Below are 24586 nucleotides of genomic sequence, written 5' to 3'. Positions count from 1 at the left end.
TAAGCAACAGTAAATTACTTTATTCAATTTAGTGAGCGCTATCCTCTTTCTGAAAGGGAAACCCGTGTACCGTTTAAGGTCATGGGTTTCAGTGAAATTTGTATGAAATCCCTTTGAATGATTTAGGTCGAACTTCACTTCAGAACAAGTTTACAAATTCTGAATGAGATGCCAGATTTTGGAAAATTAAAATATTCACTGCTTATATATTATATATACTCAGAAAGTACAAAGCCTGACAGCCAAGTAATTAAGGCCTTTGCTCGTGTAAATTGCTCATACACAAGTGTGCATAATTGCTTCCATCTTGCTAAAATCCTAGCATGCCAATGAATATCAATGCCTGGGTTTTGTTTGTTTGTTTGTTTTCTGTAAGAGAAACATTGTCATCAACAGCACGATATAAAGGCTATCCCTTAATGCCTTTATAAACCATTGTTTAGTACTGAGGTTGAAGAGTGCAAGGGTTGAAAATAAAGTACAATCTCATCTACCAGAAGCATATCTACAGCAATCTACAGGAACTTAGTCATGGTCCCTGGGCCATTCTAGGTGATAAAAGATTATAAACTCGCTTGCCATTTAGCAAAGTTGTCAGTGTAAAGAGCAGCATAGGTTCTTTTGGAGGGATTATTGACCACCTTTCTTTGTGTTGCACAGACCTAGTGGTTTAGACAGGAGCAGAGAGTTGATCAGAGATTTGAAGGAGGCACCACGTGCTTGCGTCAAAATAAACAAACAAACAAACAAATAAATAAACAAAAACACAAAAATCCACCAAAAACAAAACCAGGTTCTTTGCCCACTAAACCCACCCCATCTTCATTTTAACTTGCTTTTTTATTTAGGACACATCCTTGCTGATGCCACCTAAAGCCTATGTTGCCTGTTGGAGGAGAATTTAATAGGCTCTCCTTTTTCTGGAAAACCCGATTCTGTCTTGTAAAGATCTAGGAGGGATTTATTCAGAGCAAACAGATGAGAGAGCGTTGCAGTTTCTTTTCAGTATCTGGTTTTGTGAGTTAAAGGAAAAGCTATTGCCAAGATCAAAGTCGGCACCATGTGACCATCTATGCTGAATAAACTGTAGGGGGAAATCTATTATTGCCATGACAGGGACATGCTTTCATTTTTATAAGAAGGGCCACTAATATAACATTAGAAAAGTTTCTAAGGATAATGAGGGCATTCATTTCATTTTAAGAAAAATAAGTTATACACAAGTGAAGTTTAAATGTATGAGAGAGAAGGAGATCAAGTAAAGATAAAAAGAGAGAAGGAGAGAGATGGGATGGGGAAGCTTGGAGAATGGATGAATTTGAGCCTCGGTGATATTTAGCAGCTAGTTGACCTTGAGCATGTCACTTAAACTTTCTAAACGAGTTTCCTTTCCTGAAAAATAAAGACTTCAGCTCTGCTTTTTTCATAGTGTTGTCATGAGGAAGATACTTTGAGGCAGGAGAGACGCCCTACAAGCAAAGGACATGGTAGGCCTGGCCCAGAGTCTTTACTCGAGGGTTTTGAATGACTTTCTAAAAGAATAATGACAAACTTCCATGCATCAAATCACCTGAGAAGCTTATTTAAAATAAGTGTCTGGTTTTATTTCATGTCTACCAATTCAGAGTGAAGGCTAAGTCTCTGAAGGCCCTGAGTGATTCCAAAGCACAAATTTGATGAGGTGGATGTGTGATGTGTCAGCTACCTCCCCATTCAAGGAAGAACTTGTTGCCCAGCCCCCAGAAGTATAGTAGAAGTATAGTGCTTAATACTAAGCACTGCAGGGATGATTTAGGGTTTGCTCCATAGTTAGTCATTTGACAGGGATATGACCAACTCTATTTAAGAACTTTGGACCCTAACCTGCAAGCCATCTTTCCCGGACATGAGAGTCTCATAAATGTCCTTGTACTTCACAACTGGAGAAGGAGATGCACTCATGCATTCCCTACAGAGGACATTCAAGAAAGTCCATTTGACCTCTCTAGCCTTTGTCTATATGTATTTTTTTCTCCAGTCTTTGCCAATATGTATTTTGCCTATATGTACTGTAGCCTTTGCTGGAATAAATCTTAAACCATGACTATAACTTTATGTTGAGTCATACAGTCCTTCCAGTAAATTTCCAAACTAGTGGATGATCGTAGGACAACTGAGACAGCTAGCACCTCTGAAGAAGTCCCCCTCCTGCCCCCTTAAAATTAGTATGTCCCCCAAGAATAACTACCATCCTGGCTTCTAGCAGCATAAAGTAATTGTGCCTGTTTCTGAACTATACATATTTGGAATCATACAGTCTGCATTCTTTTATATTGAGATTTTTTCATTTTTTCATTCAAATATTATATTTGTGAGTCATGCATGTAGTATATGCAATTATAATTCACTCATTTTTATTGCCGCAGAATAATCCATTGACTGTACCCCAATTTATGTTTTCAAGCCTCTGTGGATAGGCATCTGGGTTGTTCCAAGTTTGGGCTTATTATCAGCATTGTTGCTATGTATATTTTGACTCCTGTCCTTGGATGAGCATGTGTATGCACTTCAGTCAGTTATATACTCAAGAGTGGAGCTGTTGAGTCACAGGGAATATGTATGTTGAGCTTTGGTAGATATTGCCAGAGAGTTTTTCCAAACCAGCTGTACCAGTTTATCCTTCTGGCAGGAGTATATTAGAATTCCAACTGCTTCACATCTTCCTCAATACTTGGCATTGTGTTTCTCTTTTCATTTTAAACCAATCTAGTTAGAAGACATGGCATTGCATAATGCTTTTAATTTACATTATTCTGACAACTAATGAAGCTGAGCACATTGTCACATGTTTATTAGCCAATGAGATATAACGTATGAAGAAAATTTTCACCATTTTTTCTGTGGGGTTGTGCTTTTATATTTGATTTTGTTTTTTTGCATACTCTGAATTGAAGTCCTTTATGGGCTATGTATTGCTAATATGTACTTCTCCAACTCAATGGTTTGCCTTTCTATCCCTAATGGTATGTTTGACCAACAGATCTGCTAAATTTACTCCAATTCCCCCCTACCATATTTTTACTCAACAAATATTTACAATGTACTTGGACACTTTGTAGATATTGGAGGGAAATAATAGGCACAATGATTCCTGTTTATACTCTTCTTAAAGAAATTAATGTAGCTTGCTTTCACCCTGAGCTAATTCAACTGAATTATTTAAAGGATGTGGGAATATACTCTTCCCAGTGTTTTAGGATTATATTTTCCAAGCACATTTTTTACTAACCAGTTTTTATAGGGGTGTATTAAAGCCTTGCTCTGTTCTACTACTGAGGACTGGAAAGTAAGGAAGGGGAAAGATACTCTAGGCCTACTTTGCAATTATGTCATGTCCGTGTTTATATTGTGTTTTTACTGCCACTCACACCATATGCAAATATTATTTCTTGGTTCCAATGCCCTAAAAGCAGTCCCTGAAATAAGGATGTGTGCGTATATCATGTATTTAGGATGTGAACACAGAAAACACTGGTAGAAGAATAGAGAAGTGAGGCAGAAACAACAACAACAAGCAGCCAATAAAGGATATGCTATCAAGCTGGTTACCACTCTAGATAACTGGATCTCAATCCTGGTGGGAAACTCTAGAAACCAGCGTAGAACAAATGCCTTTAAGTTAATCCACATGGTAGGGCAAAGCAGCTGCAGTATTTATAAATGGTCTCCTTTCAGTCATTGGCTCAGGGCTGCTGCTGAGTTGGGGGTACGCGTGTTACTTCTCCCAACTCATCCAGCCTGTCCATCCTCAGGAAGAACAAGTTCTGTTGCCAGATCAAGCACTCAGCAAAAATCACAGGGTGCTGGGAGTTGGAAGTCAGATTTTTTTGGTACTGAGTTATGTAAGTTTGATTTCACTAGGTAGAAATATTAAAGGGGAACTTGAAAAAGAAAATAAATCATAAAGGATAAAATATGCACAAAAGTTCATTGTCTTTTGGTCTTCACGTAAAAAGATCTTGACTACATAATGCTTTTTCTTAAAAATTTCTATTGCAATTATACATATCAGTACTTGGATCTTAACTGGAAATGACATCTGCTAGAATCTTTCCTTAGTAGGACACTATCCAATTTTTAAAACATATAATAGGCTATGAATAAGAGCCCAAAATAATAAGGATATAAAAATAGCAATTTATTTTGCCCTCACATTCAAGATGTCTGATTCAAGAAGTCTGTCAACCCAGGGTTAAAGTGAGAGATTCGAGCGATTGCTATCTTGCTGCTCTGTTAGGCATGGCTTCTATTCCCAAAGTTATCTGTCTTCCATGGCAGTTGGCACTTTAGCCACTCCAGTCTCTCACTGCTGCCTAAAGAAAGGAGGAAGGTTTATAAAAGAGATGCAGTGCACTTCCTAGAAGTTGCACATCCTACATCTGCTTATGTCCCATTGCCAAGAACTCGACCATATGACCAGAGCTAGTTGCAAGGGAGGCTGGGAAAAGGACCTTTATTCCAAGTGGCCACATGCCCAACTGAAATGGAAGCTTTACTACTGAAGAAGTGGGGAAAGAGATATTCAGGACAACTCTCACTCTCCCCCTCACAAATTCAAAAATAGGAAGTGTGGATTCTTAAAAATTTAAAGCATAAATAACTTCTAGCAGAAAGTTGCAGCTTAAACCAGTGATTATTTAGACTTAAGAGAAAACCAGTTTTCCTTAGACGACTCCTGAATTCATACTTAGGTCAAAAACTTATTAACTTAAAAATGTATACGTTCAATCAAAATATAGTCTGCAAACAGCATGGACCTATTCCAAGGAGCGCGCATGCTTGTGTGTGTGTGTGTGTGTGTGTGTGTGTGTGTTAGTATCTTACAGAGAATCCTTTTTTGATACCAGCAACACGTTATAGCGATGGTCATACCACTTAATCTGTGTGAAAAGGAGATGACATAAGTACAATGAGTATATGAGGGAAAATTCTCAAACATAAATCTGCTTCAGTAGGTCTCATTTCTCATTAGAATGATATTTCAGTTCAAGCTATTTATTTGACTCCTGAATCTGAAGTACTTTTTAAACCATAGTAATATAAACCTTTTAATGCCCCATACTTCCTGAAAGCATAAATAGTCCCTCAGAAAACTGAGTGAAAGATATTGACAAGAAAGAGACATTTTCAAGCCAGACTTCCTGGTCACCATAAGAAAGAAACGCCAGGAAAAACAGAAGGTTGGGATTGCTATTGTTCATAAATTCAGAAGCGTATTTCATGGGTAAAAATAAAACCGTGAGCCTATTGACAAGAATGATGGGTAAAAACCAAAAAATTGTGATTCTCCTTGGGTAATTTGTGATGGATAATCAAAGGCAGCTTTTTTATATTGATTGGCCTCGCCTTTCCAGAGACCAGAAATGGAATCCATCTGGACGTTCGCTAAAGGACAGCAGATGGAGTTATGTACCACATGACAACGAGCTGTTCTCTCTCTTGTAACCCATCACTAGTGTTCTTTGTAAGAATAACAGTACTGGAGACGTGGAAGATCATTTTTTTCTTATGGTTTAGCTTAGGATCTGTTATGGTTGTGCATTCTCCATTTCAGGAGAGAACATTTCTTAAATATTCTCAGTTCTTTCCTTTTTTAAATTTGGAAAATAAGGAGAGACCAGCCAGCATGACTTTGGTGTCTGAAAAGGTTCTGAAGCAATTCATTAAAGGCTCATTTGTAGGCACCTTGAAAATAAATGTATGTTCATGAGAGGCAATAATTATTTGCTTAAGTGAATTATGCCAAATAAAGCAAATGAACTTTCTCATTTGTACATTAGTTCTCATATACTAATATGTGTTAGTAACATATAACGTGTTATTAAATCATATGTTAAATTAAATTGGCCTCATCTATTTGTGATTATCTCCCTTCCCAAATCTTCATCAGCATTAACATCTGCTTTTACCTTCATCATCTTTAATATTAGTCACTTTGTTCCTGTTTCCTTGACTTCTGTCTTCACCTTACATTCTAGACTTACCAAACAGGTTTCAGCCTACTGCAGTTTTCCTGAGGTCTCCAAATTAGTTCTCTCCAAGTCGTACAGAAAGAACCTCTTTATCTACTGTAAGTCCCCTTCTCCCAAGAAGCTTATGTCCATATTAGATCCCCATTCATTTCATCAAGGCCCTTAATCTTTCATTTGAAGCTGCCTTCCCAGGCTGTACAAGGGCCACATTTGATTTTGTTTACATATTTGACAAAATTGTAAAGATTCATGTAGCCCCCTGGTTTTGTCCCTAAATTTCAAGTACAGAGAGGCATGGGATAATGGCGTTTAAAAAAAAAGGCATTATTAGGTGTTCACAAACAAAACAAAACAAAACACCACAGAGGCTGAAGCTCGGTAAAAAACTGAATTTTTCTCATCAAGTCACTCACTAATCAGCTCCAGGATCCATCTGAGGTGGACATTAGGTTGTATATTTTGTTCATACTTTTTTGCTGGTCCCCTCCACATTTCACCCCTCTGGACCATCCACTGCCAGGGTCTCTCTTCTCCACAATAGTTTCTCCCTGGTCTTCCATCCACTCTATAGAAATGAAGAGTTTTTATTAGGTCATTCAATTTTGTGAAGCCTCTGGAGATGGTTTCATTATCTCCAGGTCTTCCCAGAAAAATGCTTCCATGTTCAACAAAATGTTCTCCTGTTAATATAGAGCAATTCTGAAAACATACATTGAGGACAATTTTATGCCAAGGAGAGATCTCTTCTCTGGAAGGGGGAAAGAGAAAATAAGACACCTTGAGGATGCCTTAATGACCCATACAAGAATGATCATCTCTCAACATCCTATACACCCTCAGGCTTCTAATTTGCTACATGCACCATCCTTAGTAGTAAATAATCTGCTTTATTTTTATCCTATTATCATTTTGCTGGAGAAAGTCAGAGGCGTAAGCAGACTTGATTTACTACATGTTTCTGCTAATTTTTCTGCTATTAGGGCAAAAAGGCAACTCTTTCTTAGATGAAGGCTAAACTCAAGATTCCTTCTTATGTGTCCTTTTCTGTTCCTTCAAAAGCTATGCTCCTTATTCCCACAAAAACACATCTACTTCTACAGTGATATATGCAAAGTCATCACACATATATCCTTGACTCATCTCTTCTTTCATTTATTCTGCAAAATGAGCAGTTTTACTAGGAACTGGAAATAGAAAATTGATCCAAAAAAGACCCAATTGTTGGCATTGTAGAGGATAGAGCATAAGCAAGACCAACTTTCATCAAACAACCAGTGTTATAAATATAAAAACTAAAATAGGGAAAAGTGAATTACATAGTTCTAGAACAGTCTATAATAGAGAGATTGAATCTAATAAGGCATGTTTGGGAAAATTTTAGAGAAAATGACTTTGGATCTGAAATCTGAAGAAGGATAGGCATTAACTAGGCAAGAGGTTAGGTGAGGAGAAGATTGCAGAGGATTTTTCTAGGAAGACAAAACTGTAATTAAAAACATCCCATGGCGCAAGGGAGAAAGACATTTGGAGGATTGAATGTAAGGCTGGATGGTGGGATGGGTGAAATAGATGATGAGGATTAAGGATGCAACTGTCATCATGAGCACCAGGTAATGTACTGCTGGACATTATAATGAACTGCTGGATCACTATATTGTACACCTGAAACTAATATAACACTGTATGTTGACTAGCTGGAATTAAAATAAAAACTTCTGAAAAAGAGAGGAAGTTTGAGTGGCTGGAAAATTGAAAACAAGAGGAGTATGCTTTAAGGTGAGACCAGAGATGTGGGAGATGGGGGAGATGGGGGAGATGGGGGAGATGGGGGAGAGTTCAGATCATGTAAAATCTTGCAGGAGTGCTAACTGTAATGCAAGAGAGATGAAAATCCATTGCCTTAGTCAGCTCAGGCTGCTGTAATCAAATACCATAAACTAAGAGGCTTAAAAACAACAGAAATTTATTTCTCATAGTTCTGGAACATAGGAAGTCCAAGATCAAGGGACTGGCAAGTTTGGTATCTAGTGAGATGCACTTACTAGTAAAAATAGACAGCTGTCTTCTCACTGTGTCCAACATGGTAGAAGAGATGAAGGAGCTCTCTGGGGTCTCTTTTATAAGGGCACTAATTCCATTCATGAGGACTCCATCTTCATAACCTAATCACCTCCCAAAGACCCTACTTCCAAATATTAGCACATTGGGCATTAAGATTTCACATATGAACACAGGGATTATAAACAGTCTTTAGTAGCCATTGAGGAGTTATAAGCAGTGTGTGGGATGTGAAAAATCAGATTTATCTTTGAGAAGTTCACCTAGGGATGTAAGTGGAGAATGGACTGGAGGAGGACCACAGATTGGAGGACACAGACCAGTTAGGAAGCTGGTACAAAAGTCTAAGTGGGAAATGAGGTAGCTGGGCCTCAGGCTGTGAGAACTAAGATGGAGACAAGTGAATTTGAAAGAGATTTATGATATAACCCTACAGAATTTGATGATTTGAATAGAAGTTATGAGGAGGAGGAATTTTCAAAGATACTTTTTAGGTTCCTATTTTGGGGAATTGGGTAGATAGATGGTGATTTTAGTGGATGTGGACTAGATTTAACAGGGAAGGTAGAGGCTATGTTGAGGTATTCTATTTTTTTCCTCTTCTGCAGAGGAATTTGGTTGCACTCTCTGTGTTAGGCTCAATTCTACCAGAAGCAAGGATTTGAATGCAAGTTATTGTGTTGGGAAAGCAAATGTGGAAAATGAGTAAGGAAGAAGAAAATAAGAAAGGTGAGGAAAGAAATACATTACTGAGGAACAGGTTAGCACTATGGGCATCTGAGGCTCCTCCTGCGGGGATCCATGCCTCTGATTTGTCCTATCTGGAGGATGAGGAATCTGGAATTTACGTGTCAAGCTCTATCCATTATTGGTTGAAGGACAGTCCTACAGCATTAATTCATGGCACTTATGGCCTGTCCTGTGCTTTAGTCAATAATGCTCTGGAATCCAGAGGAAACCTCAGGCTTTCTCAATAAGACATCAGCTTGTGTTGGCATAAGAAAGGTTGAATGGAAACCAGAGGAACATGGACAGTGTCTGCTGCCCTTGAATTCCCTCCTTTAAGATGTCAAAATGCATTTCTCTGTGCATTTTCTCCATCCTGATGCTTTTGTTCTTTTCAATTACTGGCCCATTTCTCAGTCTTCTTTCATTGCCATGTTTTGAGTTTATAATTATTCAAACTTCAAGGTAAAATGGTAGTTTCTGTAACCCTCCACACCCATAACTTTATCTTTTTTATGAGACAGTAATTTATTAAGTGTAAAGCCACACATGATTCTTAGAAAGTTGTGATGAAAAGCTAAGATGGATTCAGAGCCAAACATATGAAATATAGGTTACAGTGAAAGAGTGCTATAAATAATGTTGACTTAAAAAATGCTCAAATGGAGCTGTCAGTGCTTTGGTCTTAAACTGGAAAGAGAAAGCAAATGGAGTGCCTTAAAGACCTAAATCCAAATTACTCCTTATTTTTATTAGTCACTTCTATTATGGAATAGAGAACACATTTTATAACTTTTGCTGACATTGCCAAGTTAGTAGTAACCACCAGCACTTTGGAAAGTGAAAATATAATATCTAAGGTACCATTGGGCATAGACTAGATGCTCTATAAGCACTTTTTACTTGATGGATTAAAATCTAGCACAATCTTTATAGACATTCCTCATAGATCCTATGCCAAACTTTCCACTCTCTTGGGCCTCCATCCTCACCCTCTCTTCTTTGAAGATAACCTGATGTCCAACTTTATTAAGTTCAAAATCACTGATTTTGGCTTCCCTCATTTTCATGCTCCACCAAAGGAATTTCTAGAATAATGCACCATTCTCTCCTCCTACCATTCCCCCTTCTCCCTCCATCAATTGTGTTTTCCTAGTGTCCTTCTGCATGTTAAGCTTACTCTCATCATTCCCGCATTCTCTGGATTAAAAACCTGCTCAAATGTCCCCTAGATTCAAAATTTATCTTCTCTCTCTCTCTCTATCTTTCTCATGTTACTCCTCGGAGCATCTAAGTGCTTCTCTGGAGAATTATAACCTCCATCCACACCTCCACGTCCTCCTCCTCATTTATTTTTTAATCCCTCTTGCCTTAGAAGAAGTTGTATATAAGAAGTGTGGCTTATAATCTTCTATACCCAGCTCATGGGCAGCTCCAGTGCCCTGATAGGTGGTGACTGATGGCTTTGTGAGGGAGTGCCAGTCAGCACTTGGCAATTCCTCTTCTTCCCACCCCACCGCTTGTTGAAAATCTCCTTTGCTGTTTTCGTTCTGCTGCTTCAGAGCCTTTCATCTCTAGGTCCTTTTACTGATACACTTCTTCCAAAGCTTTCTTCTGTCCGTGGTCTTTTTCCTACTTTCTCTAAATCCTCTCAGGTGGGAATTCTGCTTGAATAGGTTCCACTATCACTCCAGATCTCCTAGGTCTATGATTGTGGGCACCTGTGAACTCTTCCTCCGTGTGGCTTATCTCTCACCTTTGTCTCTTGGTGCTACCTACCCCTGTGCAACTTACGCTGTCTTGAAAATTTAACAGCTTGCTGTTTCTCCAGCACATCTTGAGCTTTGTTACCTCCATGCACTTGCTTATGCAGGTTCCACTGCCTATATGGTGCTTCCTTTGCCCTTTCTCCACTATCCACATTCCCAATCCTGTACATTCAGGAAAGCCTAACTAACATCATAATGACCTCCTTAACACAATCTTTCCAGGTGTCCTTCAGGCAGAGACATTTATCCCTCAGACTACATTATCTGAACTCCTACATTTTTTATTACTTTTCCTATGCATAAGTATGATAATTATGTGACATCTTTTCATACTTCAGCCTGTTCTATCTCCTGGAAGTGATCCCAGATCCATCAGATAGGAGATGGTAAAAATGCACAGTATGTTTAGGGATTCATTTCTGCAATTATGCCAGACCCACCTATTTCTGCTCCCATATTCCTGTTCTCCCACCTCCTGCTTTCTAATTCTCATATACTTCATCATATATGCTCCTGACACTCTGTTCACCACTGACCCTCCACCTCTGCAGTCCTGCAGACACATGTCTCTACTTTTGGATATGATTTATACTACATTTCAGTGTAATGGGTCAAAGATACTCCAAACCTTACCCTGGGACTTTCTAACATTCTGGATTCCAGTTCAGGGTAGGGTGGCCCGCTGATGAAGAAACTGAAATCCTTTGGACATCAAGTGCCAAGTCTTGTACATTTTCTTGTGCCCATTACAGTTAATACTGATCCTTCAACATAGAGAGTCCTTAATAATAAAATTTTAATCAATATATTACTTTCCTGACATATTAGATGTCCAAAGAGACAGAATTTAGAATAAGGTGCTTTGAAGGGCATAAAAAGGAGAAAATGCGTTTGATAAGTCATCTGGGAAAATTTTTGTAGAGGGTTATGTGCAACTGAGGAAACAGGACAGCTAGAATGTATTTGGAAGTTGTTCAGTTTAGCGATTAGGTGTGAGTTAAATCTTGATTCCATTGTCTCCTAGGGAGCTGTAGCTTCACCTCTCTGTGCTTCATTTCCTCAACTGTGAAGTGAGATTAATAATAGATTATACTGCATAGGGTTGATAGGGAGATTAAATGAGACAGTACCTATAATTAGTATGGAAATTAGTATAATGTCTGATATATGTTGAACACTCAATCAATATTAATTATTATCATCAAAGGGAGGAGGGTATTGAAAGAGGAATAGAGAATCAGAGGAAAAAATTGCCTTCATAATTTTATCTAGCAGTGGACTTGTGTAGGATCTCCTTTATAGCCACAGTATGGCCATGGCATTATTTAAAATAGATTAGACATCTAATTAGTCACTGAAGGGATCTAAGCTCTTTCCATGTGTATCTTCCATCAGCGTCCTGGAAGTCAGTTCTCGTTCAGTCAGTAGATGGGAAAAATAAGATGAGTATTAGGAGTCCCAGTTACCTTATGGATGAGAACTAGATATGGCACTCCTGCCCTCTACTCACATGCCATTGGTCAGAACTCATCACATGACTGCTGCTAGTCCAAAGAGAGACAGGGAGATGTAACACCAAAGGAAAGAACAGTAACTTTGGTGAGCACTTGTGATTTTGGCTATCACAGCATTTTATAGGCACAGTCCTCAGGAACTAGGGACCATTTCCAGAGCATCAAAATCACAGGAAGTAAAAAGTTCAAGTTCATGCTCAGGACTGTCCCCACTTCCTCCGTCATGGCCCCTCCTCTCCCACCTGCTCCCTCACAGCCACATTGGGCTCAAGGATATTGGGAATCAAGGAGCATAGAAGCATGGTAGGGGAAGTATTTTTCTACTTCAGTTAACAGATGATTACAGAATGCCCTTTATGTGTATGCACTGGGATAAGAAATACAAAGGAAAAATAGAACCACCTGAAACAAAAGCTTCTGACACAAAGCTGAGTTTACTTGAGTAACAAGTGTTCTGAAGAATGAGGTGAAACAATGAATTTATGTTTTTCTCACTCAAAAGTCTTGGACAGAGCTTCCCTTAAATAGTCTTGAGCTATTTTCAACCTTTGCTGCCTGGTTTTAGAGCTATTATTTTGGCTAAAGTGCTTTAAAAAAGGGAGGGTGTGTGCCTAGGTAGCTCAGCTGGTTAAGCATCTGACTCTGGATTTCTGCTCAGGTCATGATCTCAGGTTTGTGGGACTGAACCCTGCTTAGGGCTCTGTGCTCAGTGGAGAGTCTGCTTGAAATTCTCTCCTTCTCCCTCTGCATCCTCCCCTGCTCTCTCTCTCTCTCAAATAAATAAATCTTAAAAATTAAATGATAAAAAATATTCAAGGATAGTGTAAAATATAAAATCATATTTGAATGTTCATATTTTCTTTTTTTAATATTTTATTTATTCATTCATGAGAGACAGAGAGAGAGAGAGAGAGAGAGAGAGAGAGGCAGAGACACAGGCAGAGGGAGAAGCAGGTTCCATGCCGGGAGCCCGATGTGGGACTCGATCCCGGGATTCCAGGATCACGCCCTAGGTCAAAGGCAGGCACTAAACCACTGAGCTACCCAGGGATCCCTGAATGTTCATATTTTCAAGGCCAAATTTCAAATTCAAATATATGACCATGGCTTGCTTTATGAATCATGATATCAAGGAAACATTCATTTCAAGTAGTATTTTCATTAGAGTATTCATAAACAGCACTTACTATTGTCCAAATACTGTTATAAGCATTATAGATAAATTGCCTCACTTAATTTTCACTATTACCCTGTGTGTAGATATTATTATATCCATTTCAAAGATGAAATCATTCTGGGGTATTGGGTGGCTCAGTCAGTTAACCTTGTGATTCTTGGTTTCAGCTCAGGTCATGATCTCAGGGTCATGGTACTGAGCTCTGTGTGGGGCTCCATGCTGAGCAGTGAGTCTGCTTGAGATTCTCTCCCTCTGCCCTTCCTCTCTCTGTCTCTCTCTCAAAATAAATTTTAAAAATAAAATAAATAAAATAAAATAAAATAAAATAAAATAAAATAAAATAAAATAAAATAAAATAAAAAGATGAAGTCATCCCTAAGAGATGTTAAGTACCCAAGTGCCCAAAATCACACAGCTAATAAGCACAGTAGTCACTCAATCCCCGACAGTGTCATTCCAAATCTGTGCTCTTAATAAATTCAAATATTAATTTCCTCCTCCACTTCCACCAAGATTTGAAATTAGCTAAACACAATAGAGAAGTTTTGATTCAATGGAGATATTGTATACATTTCCCTTTGCATTTAAAAAATATCTGGGGGGGGCGGGGGAATCCCTGGGTGGCGCAGCGGTTTAGCGCCTGCCTTTGGCCCAGGGCGGGATCCTGGAGACCCGGGATCGAATCGCACGTCGGGCTCCCGGTGCATGGAGCCTGCTTCTCCCTCTGCCTATGTCTCTGCCTCTCTCTCTCTCTCTCTCTGTGTGTGACTATCATAAATAAATAAAAATTAAAAAAAATATCTGGGAACCCCGGGTGGCTCAGCGTTTAGCACCGCCTTCTGCCCAGGGTGTGATCCTGGGGACCTGGGATCAAGTCCCACTTTGGGCTCCGTGTGTGGAGCCTGTTTCTCCTTCTGCCTGCGTCTCTGCCTCTCTCTCTCTGTGTCTCTCATGAATGAATAAATAAAATCTTAAAAAAATATATCCTATGACATAATATTTGAGCATATCTAAAATGTATTAGGTAAAATAGTCAGATAAAAATAAAACATGGACTCTATTTGGACTAATTAAATGTGTCATCTGAATGGGCTATTCTATGAAAAATATACTTAGATTTCTACATTAGTCTTGATAAACAAATTAACATCTGTTATCCCAACTAGGCAAGTTTAGCCAGGCACAATGCTTCTGGGAAATACGTTCTGGAAGATTTTTAAAAATATATTAATTTTGGAGTCTTCAGAGAAGTAGAGTGAGCAACTGACAGTACCTAGCAAGGTTCCTCTTTTCCCCTTTTCATTCCCATCAAAAAATTCTCTTTCAAAGAATCATGCAGATGAATATGAAAAGAAATGCTGAAATATGGAAAAGTCAAAAGAGACGAAGAGTTGCAGCTCAACAAGTAGTAAGATCACATGCATGAGATTTGGTTTTCCTAGGATTAATTTGAACAATTCCATTATTTGTTTTAACCAGCACTACACAAGGTCATTGGAAGATACATCCCATATCCTTTACAAAAGTCATTGGACTAAGAGGATAAAGCAGTTATAGCATGAGACACTGAAGGAGCCTGTCTCTGTCTCTGATGAAGTTTTCCTTCAATTGGATTCGATATATGCAGTATCGTGGTCAAAAAGCACTAGACACCAAGCTGCATGAAGACAGAGGGTATGCTTTGTTTGGGGAAGGAACACAAGGAATCATAAGGGGCACCCGGAAATCTTCGGGGATGATGGAGAGGATATCTTTGAAGGAGGACTTCAACCACTTCCATTTTGACCTTGGGCTGTACTTTCTAACTGATTAAGTTCTTTTTTCCAGCTTATCTCTTAACTCAGGCAAAAAAAAAAAAAAAAAAAGACAGTAGGCAAAGAATCACATAATGGCAACCCCCTGAAGCAGTAAGAATTGTCCTGATGTTAGCAAGATTGACCCCAAGACAATGATCAACCTAATCTTTCTGCCCACCTGCATGGGCCCACCAACATTTATTCTACATTTTCCTCATATGAACTTAGAAATATTTTCAGCACTTTGGAGACAGTCTTTGAGACATTGGTCTACTGTCTTCCTGGTGTTGGTCTCATCAAAATAGATATTTCTCGTTTCACCTCCATTCATCTCTCTGTCTTTAGATTTTGTCAGTGGCAAATGGATGAACCTGGTCTGTGTGGAACCCCCGCAGCCCCTGTGAAATTGGGCTTTGTGCCCTGGTTACACTTTGACTATAGAGACTGTTTCCTGGTATCTACATACCAGGATACTTTCATGTTATGCCCTTTAGATATGGGCCATTTGTGGTATGTCATTTATACCATCAATAAAGATGGTATTTTTTAATGAAATTGATGATTTCTAAGCAGCTTCTGGCAGGAATGATACAGGATTCTGGCAAATCCTGGAGCTTTTCCCAGGAGTCCTGGGAGGACTCTCACCATGTATGCCTCAGGAGAAAAACAATCTTCCTTCCACAGATATGTAATGAGCACTAGGTATGGTGCTAGGCTTAGAAAATAAAAAAGAAATTTTAAAAATAAAAGATCATATATTAGGATCAAGAAACAAAATTCAACAATCTGCATAATATACAAGACAGATCTAAAACAGAATAACAAAGAAATTGGGCAAAAGAGGGAGAAAGTTAATATGAAATGAAGTTGGGAAACAAATCACAGTCTTGATATCAGACAAAGTTGAATTTAGAAAGTATTAGATTAAAAGGCATTAATTTTTCATCATGACAGCTGAGAGTTGAGAAACTCAGTGGATCTGCTCTGAGCAGTGGGGTGGAGGGGTGGAATAATAATAAATGAATAAATATTTTGGGCAGCCCGGGTGGCTCAGCGGTTTAGTGCCGCCTTCAGCCCAGGGCGTGATCCTGGAGACCTGGGATCGAGTCCCATGTCAGGCTCCCTGCATGGAGTCTGCCTCTCTCTCTCTCTCTCTGTCTCTCATGAATAAATAAATACAAATCTTTATTAAAAATATATATAAATAAATATTTTTAATTTAAAAAAATAGATGGACATTTAAAGTCTCTAGAAATGATAAGGTCATATAACAAATGAAGAAATAACTGTTTAAAAATATCTACCAAGTTTAATTAAGAACAGTGAGAGTCTGTGGTATTTGGACCAAGACTTTTCCCTCTTTGTCTTCCAGTTCAGTGGGACAAAGCTTCACTCCAGACTAGTGCAGCCAAAACACAGGGTCCCCTTTTTCCTACTCCAGGCCTATCTTACTAGGAGGGAAGGACTTTGGTGTTCCTCACCCTACCCCCAGCTACTTGTTGCTAAGACTAAATTCTAGGAGAGTTTACCCAAGAGGTGGGGGTCCCTCATCCGCCAGCCCCCAGTGATGGGAGGGAGGTCCCAGGCTCTACTGGGCACAGCACCTCTGAGAATGCTGAGGTCCCCTGCCTCAGCTTGCAGGGCCATGTTTCCATGCCAGGAGAGTCAAGCTGAGATGGCCTGAAACATCTGCCACTTCCTCTTACCTAGGGTTCGGTTCCTAAAGCAGAGGTATGAGTCCCCACCCCCAGTTCCATAGTCCCAGTTGTTGCTTGGGGAACAAAACAGGCCTTAAAATAGATAGCTCCTTGTCTCTTCACAAAAGAACGGACTTCATTTGCAGTAGAGTGCAGAGACAGTTCAAACCTTAGGGTGCTCTCAAAAACAGAAGTTGTGCTGAAAGGTAATCAGAAGGAGATGGTAGATTCATTGGAAATACAGATTCAACTGTATTGAAGTAGTTTGCCAGAGAGAACTAGAATCCCTCCTGGGGTTAGAACAAATCTAAAACACTGACTTTAGAAACTGTCTTTTCAAAGGAGCCTAAATTTGATGGTATTTATTTGTAGAGTTTAGGACATGTTGTAAACAATGGAGCAATTGGCCTCCAAATCAGTGGCTCTTAACTGCTGGGTGTTGTCAGGGAAATACACAGCCAAAGAGAATATCTCTATGTTCTTAGGGTGACTCCGGTGACTACTGGCTTAACTAAGCACCCCCTGCCCCACCAACAGGAGCATCATCAGAGGCTTCACACTGTGTGGGAGAAATACACTCCACGAAAATACCCCATCCAGTTACTAAACAAATAAACAAGCAAATAATAATAACAAGCCCTGGAATATGTGGGAGTGCGGGTAGAGGTGGGGAGAAGTACCCAGAGTGACTACAATATACTGTCGAAAGCATCCATTTTCCAGCAAAATGTCACAAGACATGCAGAGAAACAGGAGTGTATGACCCATGCCCTGGAAAAAGAACAAGCAACTGAAAATACTTTAGGGGGCAACCAGATATTGAATTTAACAAAAACTTCAAAATAGCCATTATAAAGATGTTCAAAGAACGGATAGAAATCATGATTAAGCAGGAAAAAAGGTATAATGACAATGCTGCCTCAAATAGAAAATATCAATTAAGAGACAGAAATTATAAAAAAAAGAACCTAACGGAAATTCTGGTTGAAAGGTACAATAACTAGAAATTCGGGGAGTAGATGATGTGTCATTCCTGTCTTTGGTAATTGTAAGAAGGACCTTTCCAGCATTTCCCTGTCCTCCTCTTAAACAAGCTGCTTCAATAATTTTTTAGTTACTAGTTCTACTATGTGTTCTCCTATATAAACAATCATTTTTTAAAATTTAAGGTAGTGTATTACATTGATTTAACAGGGGAAAAAACATTTTCTTTAATAGCAGTGGGCTTCATGAATCTATTAGAACAACGCTGGTGAAAAATGTTCTTAAAATAAACATAACAATAACAAAGGAAAAGAACTAATATTTGGTGAATATCTCCATCATCTCAGGTACTTCCTCTGTGCTTTCTCATTTAATTCTCATTGAATAAAGAATCCCTCCAGAAATCACCAACTTAGACGTCAGGAAACTGAAATTTAAAATCAATGAGCAAGTAGTGAGTGAATGGTCACACGTATATGACTCAAAAGTTTATTTCTTCTAAAGTATGTCCTTAAACTCATGAATATTTACATTGCTTCTTATATATCTGGAAAAAATTTAATTCCAGTTATATTACTTTCAGATGCACAATATAGTGATTCAGTAAATCTATACATTACTCAGTGCTCAACATGATAAGTGATGATTAGCTACATTACTTACATTAGTAAATGATTAGCTACACTCCTCCTTCTAGACCCTATGGAAAGGTTAGCTTTCCTGGTACATTCTGAATTCTCTGAGGGTAGCACCATCTTGGCATCTGGAGAAGGTCTTACCATTACCTGGTTGTATCTAAGCTTCTAGTGGATGTTCTGAGCTCCTGAAAAGAAGGGATGATATCTTATTTGTCTTTTTTTATTCATGGGACCTAAGCAACTTAATCCATAGTAAGAATTCAATAAATGTTTGTTGAATGAACAATTCCTTTGAGTTACGTAAAGCTTAAAAATAAAATTTATTTTTACCAGCCCAAAATGGGTTTACTTGGAATAGTAGAGAATTGCAATTCAGGACATACAACCGATGGCAAAACCTCAGGCAAGTCCAAAAAGCAAAGGAGAGAAATGTTATTTTATGGAGAAGAAGGAAATTGAGAAGGGTTATTTTGAACAAAAGTCCATCGGAAAAAAGGAAGAGTTCAGGGTAATGATGGTTTCTTAATGGCTAAGTTGCTGAAGTAGTTGGTTTCTTGTAGGAGATGCAATGTACATTTTGCCCTATTGGGGCCTGTCATGGGTGATTCTTTCCTGTTGAGGATTCTTCTGTTTGGGGTCTGTAATTAACAATTTTTCCTGTGATTGATCTCAAATGGTACGGCATGAGAGCTCCCCCTTCTGGCCTCCAGACACCATGAGGTTTCCCTTCATTTTCACAATTAGTAAGCTCTGATTTGAAAATGAAAATTGACTAAGGTAAATATGTAAATGGACATTTCATTAATTATATCATGATGATGCTTCTTGCCTAGTGGACATCAGCTGCTCTGGAGAAATAGCTGTTTTACCCAAGAGCTTGCATTTGCAATACTGACAGTTTGACAGAGGGCAGGATAGTGTGGGCTGCCTTATTAGTATGGCCGACCACAGATCGTGGTGGAAACCAACAACAACTTTGACTACCTTAAGTTTAATAAAGAAATGTTTGGAAATATATTTGTTAGCTTTTGTAATCAACAAAAGTTCTGGAGAGCCAATTTTGGAAAATGAACAGTAATCAAAGGGAGCTAGGTGGTTGGGGATGCAACTAAGGCTGCATCATGTGGCTCTTTTTCAGGCACCATTGTTGAGCACCAGATACCTCTCATTGAACTTCCAGCTCTCAGTCCCACAGCTGCCATGGCAAATGGTCTGGATTTTTTCAAAATCCTGGATGGAAACATTCCATTGGCCCAAATCAGGTAGCATGATCCTGTCCTAGTGCCAGAGAGTGAAGAAGGAGAATGCTTACCTCTTTATCTTCCATGGTGGGAATTAAGATCTATATTACACTTATTTGGAGATATTCACTAAGTTGGAAGGATATTTGGTTGCTAATAAACACAAAAAGTAATAGTCATAATGGTAAATTGATGGCATGGATGGCTTCAGGCCCTTAATTCTGATACTGAATTCTGGAGAGAATATTTCTGTACTGTGTGTTAAACCTTCTTTCTATTCCCATGGTGTTATTTGTCCCTTCATTATTTCTCTTTTAGGAAGTGAGAATGATCTACTATTGTTTACCTGCCCTCTGCTCCCCCAAATCATGATGCTGTGCCTCCGATTTATACTCTTATAACTTCCAGAGTAAACTTCTTGAAATGTAAGCAATAACGATGTAATTTCTTCCTCCAAAAACCACTTCAACATTATCCTATGCTATGGAATAAAGTAAAAGCTTTTCAGGGTGGAATTGGAATATCTCTTTCCTGATGCCAATGAATCTTGCCAGTGTTTCAATAGTCTCTAGTTCACATAGATACCTCAGATGCTGGTTATAAAGGACACTCAAGATTACTGAAGCACACTCTTAGCTACAGGCATTCCTTCTAAACATTTACTGTGTGTCTAGGTACTAGAAAGGTAGCCATGAATAAAGACTGATTTTCAGGGATACTACTTGAGCTATTTAAACCTGAAGTGGACATCAACTAAATATAACAGCCAAGGAATTAAATCTGAATTTGTTGCAAACAAGCTTACCAGTTTGTACCAAATATCAGCCTTATTCTAATTGTTTCTTAAATACCTGGCCTGGGCAATCTCCATCAATTTTTCAAGGCCCAAACCCAACACAATGCGATCTATAAAAGAATTTATGATCATCTTCTTTTGGAATAAGTCTACATCCATTCTGTGCTCCTAGAGCTTCTGTCAACACACAGCTCTACTACATAGCATATCATGTCTGTACTTTATCATACAAGCCTAGCCCTTTTCTCTCACTAGATTTTAAACTTCTTGAGAATAGGGACACCCCCTAACCCCCATTTTGTTCATGATTGTGTTCGTCAAAATATGTAGTCTGAGACTTTTCATATGGTAAGTAGTCAACAGATGCCTGTGTGATTGAAAGCCATTGGTTTTACATAGAAGACAGAGAATTGAAATGTTTTAGCACAATACAGTTACTAGTACTTGAGAATATGTCATATTGACAATATGTTATTATTTTGGCCTATGTTACAGGGTTACTGCAGGGTGTCATAAATTGTGGAAAGCCACACTTTGCTAAAACTTGCTTTAGCTTTGCTTAAATATAGGGTACTTTACAAGACCTTTAAAAATTCAATGGAAATGTCAACATACATAGACTGAGGCCCACTCTGGTAAAAGATCACTTTTCCTTTGCCTGGTTAAAAAAAAAAAAAAAACAGAATTAAAAAATTAAATTTACTAAAAAGTAATAATGGCCAATAATAGCAATCTATTATGCATATAATATGTACCATTTCCTCTTCTAAGTCCTTTATCTGTGTAAGCTCATTGATTCTCATGACATCATCACTACAAGATTGAAGGTATTATTATAATATTTTTACAGATGAGAAAATAAAAACCCAGAGTTAAGTGATTTGCCTAAGGCAAGCATAACTAGTAATTGACTGAGTTAGGATTAGGTGCCAGAACTATCCAGTTCTATCTTACATACCACACTTCCTCCCAGCATGTTAGTAGGGGGAAAACTCAAACTCAATTTAATTGAAAGATAACAAATTTAATACTGACTTAGATGGGATTTTTTTCTTTCTTCTTCTTCCTTTTTTTACATTAGGGCAAGCCTTGGCAAAATCCTAATACTTTTGGGTGGTGCTCGTGGTTGTCCCAATTTGAACAGGGCAGGGTTTGATATTGATATAAATTAAGCAGTAACAAGTTCAAAGGGAAGCAAATTTTAGGCATCTTTGAGAGAAGAGTTGATGGTGGACTATTGCTCATACAATTAGTTGTCATCATGCTATCCTTCAAAGAGGCAATGTGGCCCATGGCTAGAAAGTAAACTTTGGAGTTGGAGTTAAATTTGAAGTCAAATTTAACTCTACTACTTACTGCATGGATGCCCTTGGGAAGTTTTCTTAGCTTTTAATAAATTTTTATTTTTATTTATATAAAAGAAATAATATAGTCCATATGCTTTGGTATGATTTGAGGATTATAAATGGCAAATACAAAGAGCTCAGCACACAACCAATACATGGTAATAATCATGATTCACAGGATGTACTTTTCGTGGAGAACATATTTAAAGCAATTGGCTTTTTACCAGAGGCATAATATGTTATCACTTTCCTTGATTATATTGATTTTTTTCACCTCTGTAATATAAATTCACAAGCCAGCCTTGCTGCTCTGGAGTAACTGTGATGTAATGGAGAGAGGAACTTAATTGTGCCCTGCCCCCTCCCCCCACTTCCCTCCATCCCCAGGGCCCAAAGTCTCCTTTTGGTATAGTATATGATACTCTTGATTGAGCCTGTGGTGGGCTCTGTGCTTATGCCTCACCCTTTCTACAGTGTATGATGTCTAAATGGCCATCATGCTGAGGCACCTGGGTGGCTCAGTCAGTTAAGTGTCCAACTCTTGATTTCAGCTCAAGTCATGATCTCAGTGTTGTGAGATCAAGCCCCTGCATCCACACTGAGCATGGAGCCTGCTTAAGATTCTCTCTCCACCTCTCCCTCTGCCCCTCTTCTACTACCATTCAGGCTCTCTCTCTCAAAAAAAAAAAAAAAAAAAAGAAAGAAAGAAAAAAAGAGAAGAAAATGTCCATCATGCCACATGCTTTACATTAGGTTCACTCCTGACTCATTTTCATAACATGAAAACAATATAAATATTTAAAAGTCCACTAATTTACTGAAATAAAATTTCCTCAGTGAAATTTTATCTGGGGACAACTTGGACAAGTAGCCAATTTAAACTATCAAGTGTGGAATGTGAGTAGTTAAAATGTCAGACATGGCAGAGGTGTCAGCTAGAAAGCTATGGAAAATATTATGATGTTTTGGAGGGACTAAACGTTAGCTTTTTGGAAGCTAGAAGTTTGAGTTTCTAGAAACTCATTTCTGATTTTACATCACAAGGTAATTAGTCTCTGACTCAAGCCCAACAATCATTTGAAAGTGTCAGATGATTTAGATTGGCTGGCAATACAATGATAGGAATAAGCTACAGCTTTAGCCATGTGGTTAGAGTTGTATTTTCCTTAACATCAAGCAGGGCTGATCTCTCTGCATGTTTCAAAGGTCCTCATATTTTGAGAACTAGTTTCTAGCACCCCATCTACTCAATTAAAAAACTCTTATCTTTGGACCCTCAGAACTGGAATCATTGATGTCTTGTACCTGAAAGAAAGATTCAGAAAGGAAACTTAAAGTATGCCATACTTCTCCTCTTGGTGGAAGTGAGAAAACTGATATATCTGGTAAGAGAACTCTGGGGAGAGGTTGGAATTGAGGAAGTATACTGGAGGAAGAGAACCACTCCAATGCCCCCACTCCAATTCGGCCAGCACTCATTCTATGGTGGCCCAGCCCACAGCACTAGGTTCTTCTAGCCACTTTCCCCAAACCTTAGTCTGCTATTTATGCCTTGCACCTCCCTCTTTTGGTCCCCAACTGAAGGGCTTGGCAGTGACCTGCTCTTGGATCGGGATCTGGTGATGAGGAGCCCGATCCCTAGAACCAAAGGGATTTTCCTTGCTAGCCTATGGACTATGGATAATGCCTCTTTGCTGAATATCTCACAATGCAATGTCCCACCTGTCTGCATGAAGTCCTCTGGATGGAAATGGTAGCTCAAAACACCCTTGAACTTCATGATGCCTGAAATTTGGAATCCCTCTTCTCCTATCTCTCTTTTGCAGCTATGTTGCCAAAATGCTAGGATTCCTTTATATCTGTCAAAACTATGGCTTTTAATTTCATAATAAAAATTATATAAATACATACAAACAGATTTAAAATATAAGTCTGACTTGTAATATACAGAGGTAGACAATTACATCTTAAGTGGGATTTTATTAGCCCAAGGCTGAGAGCAGTCACCCTCTTCTTGTCCCTCCTTGGGACAATGAGGCTCATTTGTTTTGATGTCTTCTCTACATTTGCTTCTTTAAATGTTAAAGTCCAGAACTTTTGATTTCAACATGACCATATGCATTTCTTTCCTCTACTTCCTGAAACTTCATAAGATAAAATACAGGTATATTTTTTTAAACCAAAACCCATAAGAAGAGAGACCAGGAGAAGAGATATTCCCAGGTGAGTAATGTCCCCTGCTATTTAGTGAAGGGAAGGTCCGTGAAGGACAGCTGACTCAGCTGGGGAGGAAAGCAGAGCAGCAACAAGAAAGCTGATCCACTCTGTGGAACACTGAAGATTCCGGGTTTGGAGGCACCAGTACAGTATATCAGAAGGAATGGTGACCAATTAAAAATAAATAAATAAACAAACAAACAAATAAATAAATAAATAAATAAGAAAGAGGTGAAAGGCTGGGGTTGAGAAACAGAGGGCCATATTTCAAGACCTGTATATGGTGCAAAATCCCCACCCCCACATTCCTTCTTAATGCCTCTCTTAAATAAAAAATAAAGGATATTTGAAGAAACACTTTTAGATGAAAGGGAAAAGGCAGGAGGAAGAGTTGAACAGATATATAGAAAAAAGGAGCCAAGGAGTAGAGAAAAACAGTGAGGGAAAGAGAAAAAAGCAAAGCAAACAAAAAATCCTTAAAATGAAAGCTATCATCCCTCAGATGAAGAAGAAAATGTACACTTGTAGTAAAGGAAAGAAATACTATGAAAAAGAAAAAAGAAGGGCAAAAAAGGAGATTTTGTGATTTTTAAAAAACTATGAATGCCAAAATATA

General features: G+C 38.5%; 1 long non-coding RNA gene across 2 annotated transcripts in view; it reads right to left on the bottom strand.

Moving 5' to 3' along the window:
* Nucleotides 1-4193: 4193 nt before the first annotated feature.
* The window catches only part of LOC112673365 (uncharacterized), a 114988-nt gene continuing 94595 nt past the window's right edge, over nucleotides 4194-24586 (bottom strand). The window contains exons 8-12 of one of the 2 annotated variants that reach the window (XR_007405391.1): nucleotides 21023-21065; nucleotides 19533-19648; nucleotides 18396-18555; nucleotides 6425-6576; nucleotides 4194-4352 (exon numbers count right to left, since the gene is read on the bottom strand). This is a non-coding gene — a long non-coding RNA (uncharacterized LOC112673365). The remainder of the gene's footprint in view (nucleotides 4353-6424; nucleotides 6577-18395; nucleotides 18556-19532; nucleotides 19649-21022; nucleotides 21066-24586) is intronic. The other variant, XR_007405392.1, reaches the window with a different exon arrangement.

Source organism: Canis lupus, chromosome 24 (assembly GCF_003254725.2).
Source record: "Canis lupus dingo isolate Sandy chromosome 24, ASM325472v2, whole genome shotgun sequence".
Lineage (NCBI taxonomy): Eukaryota > Metazoa > Chordata > Mammalia > Carnivora > Canidae > Canis > Canis lupus.
This window is presented reverse-complemented; position numbering and strand designations above follow the sequence as displayed.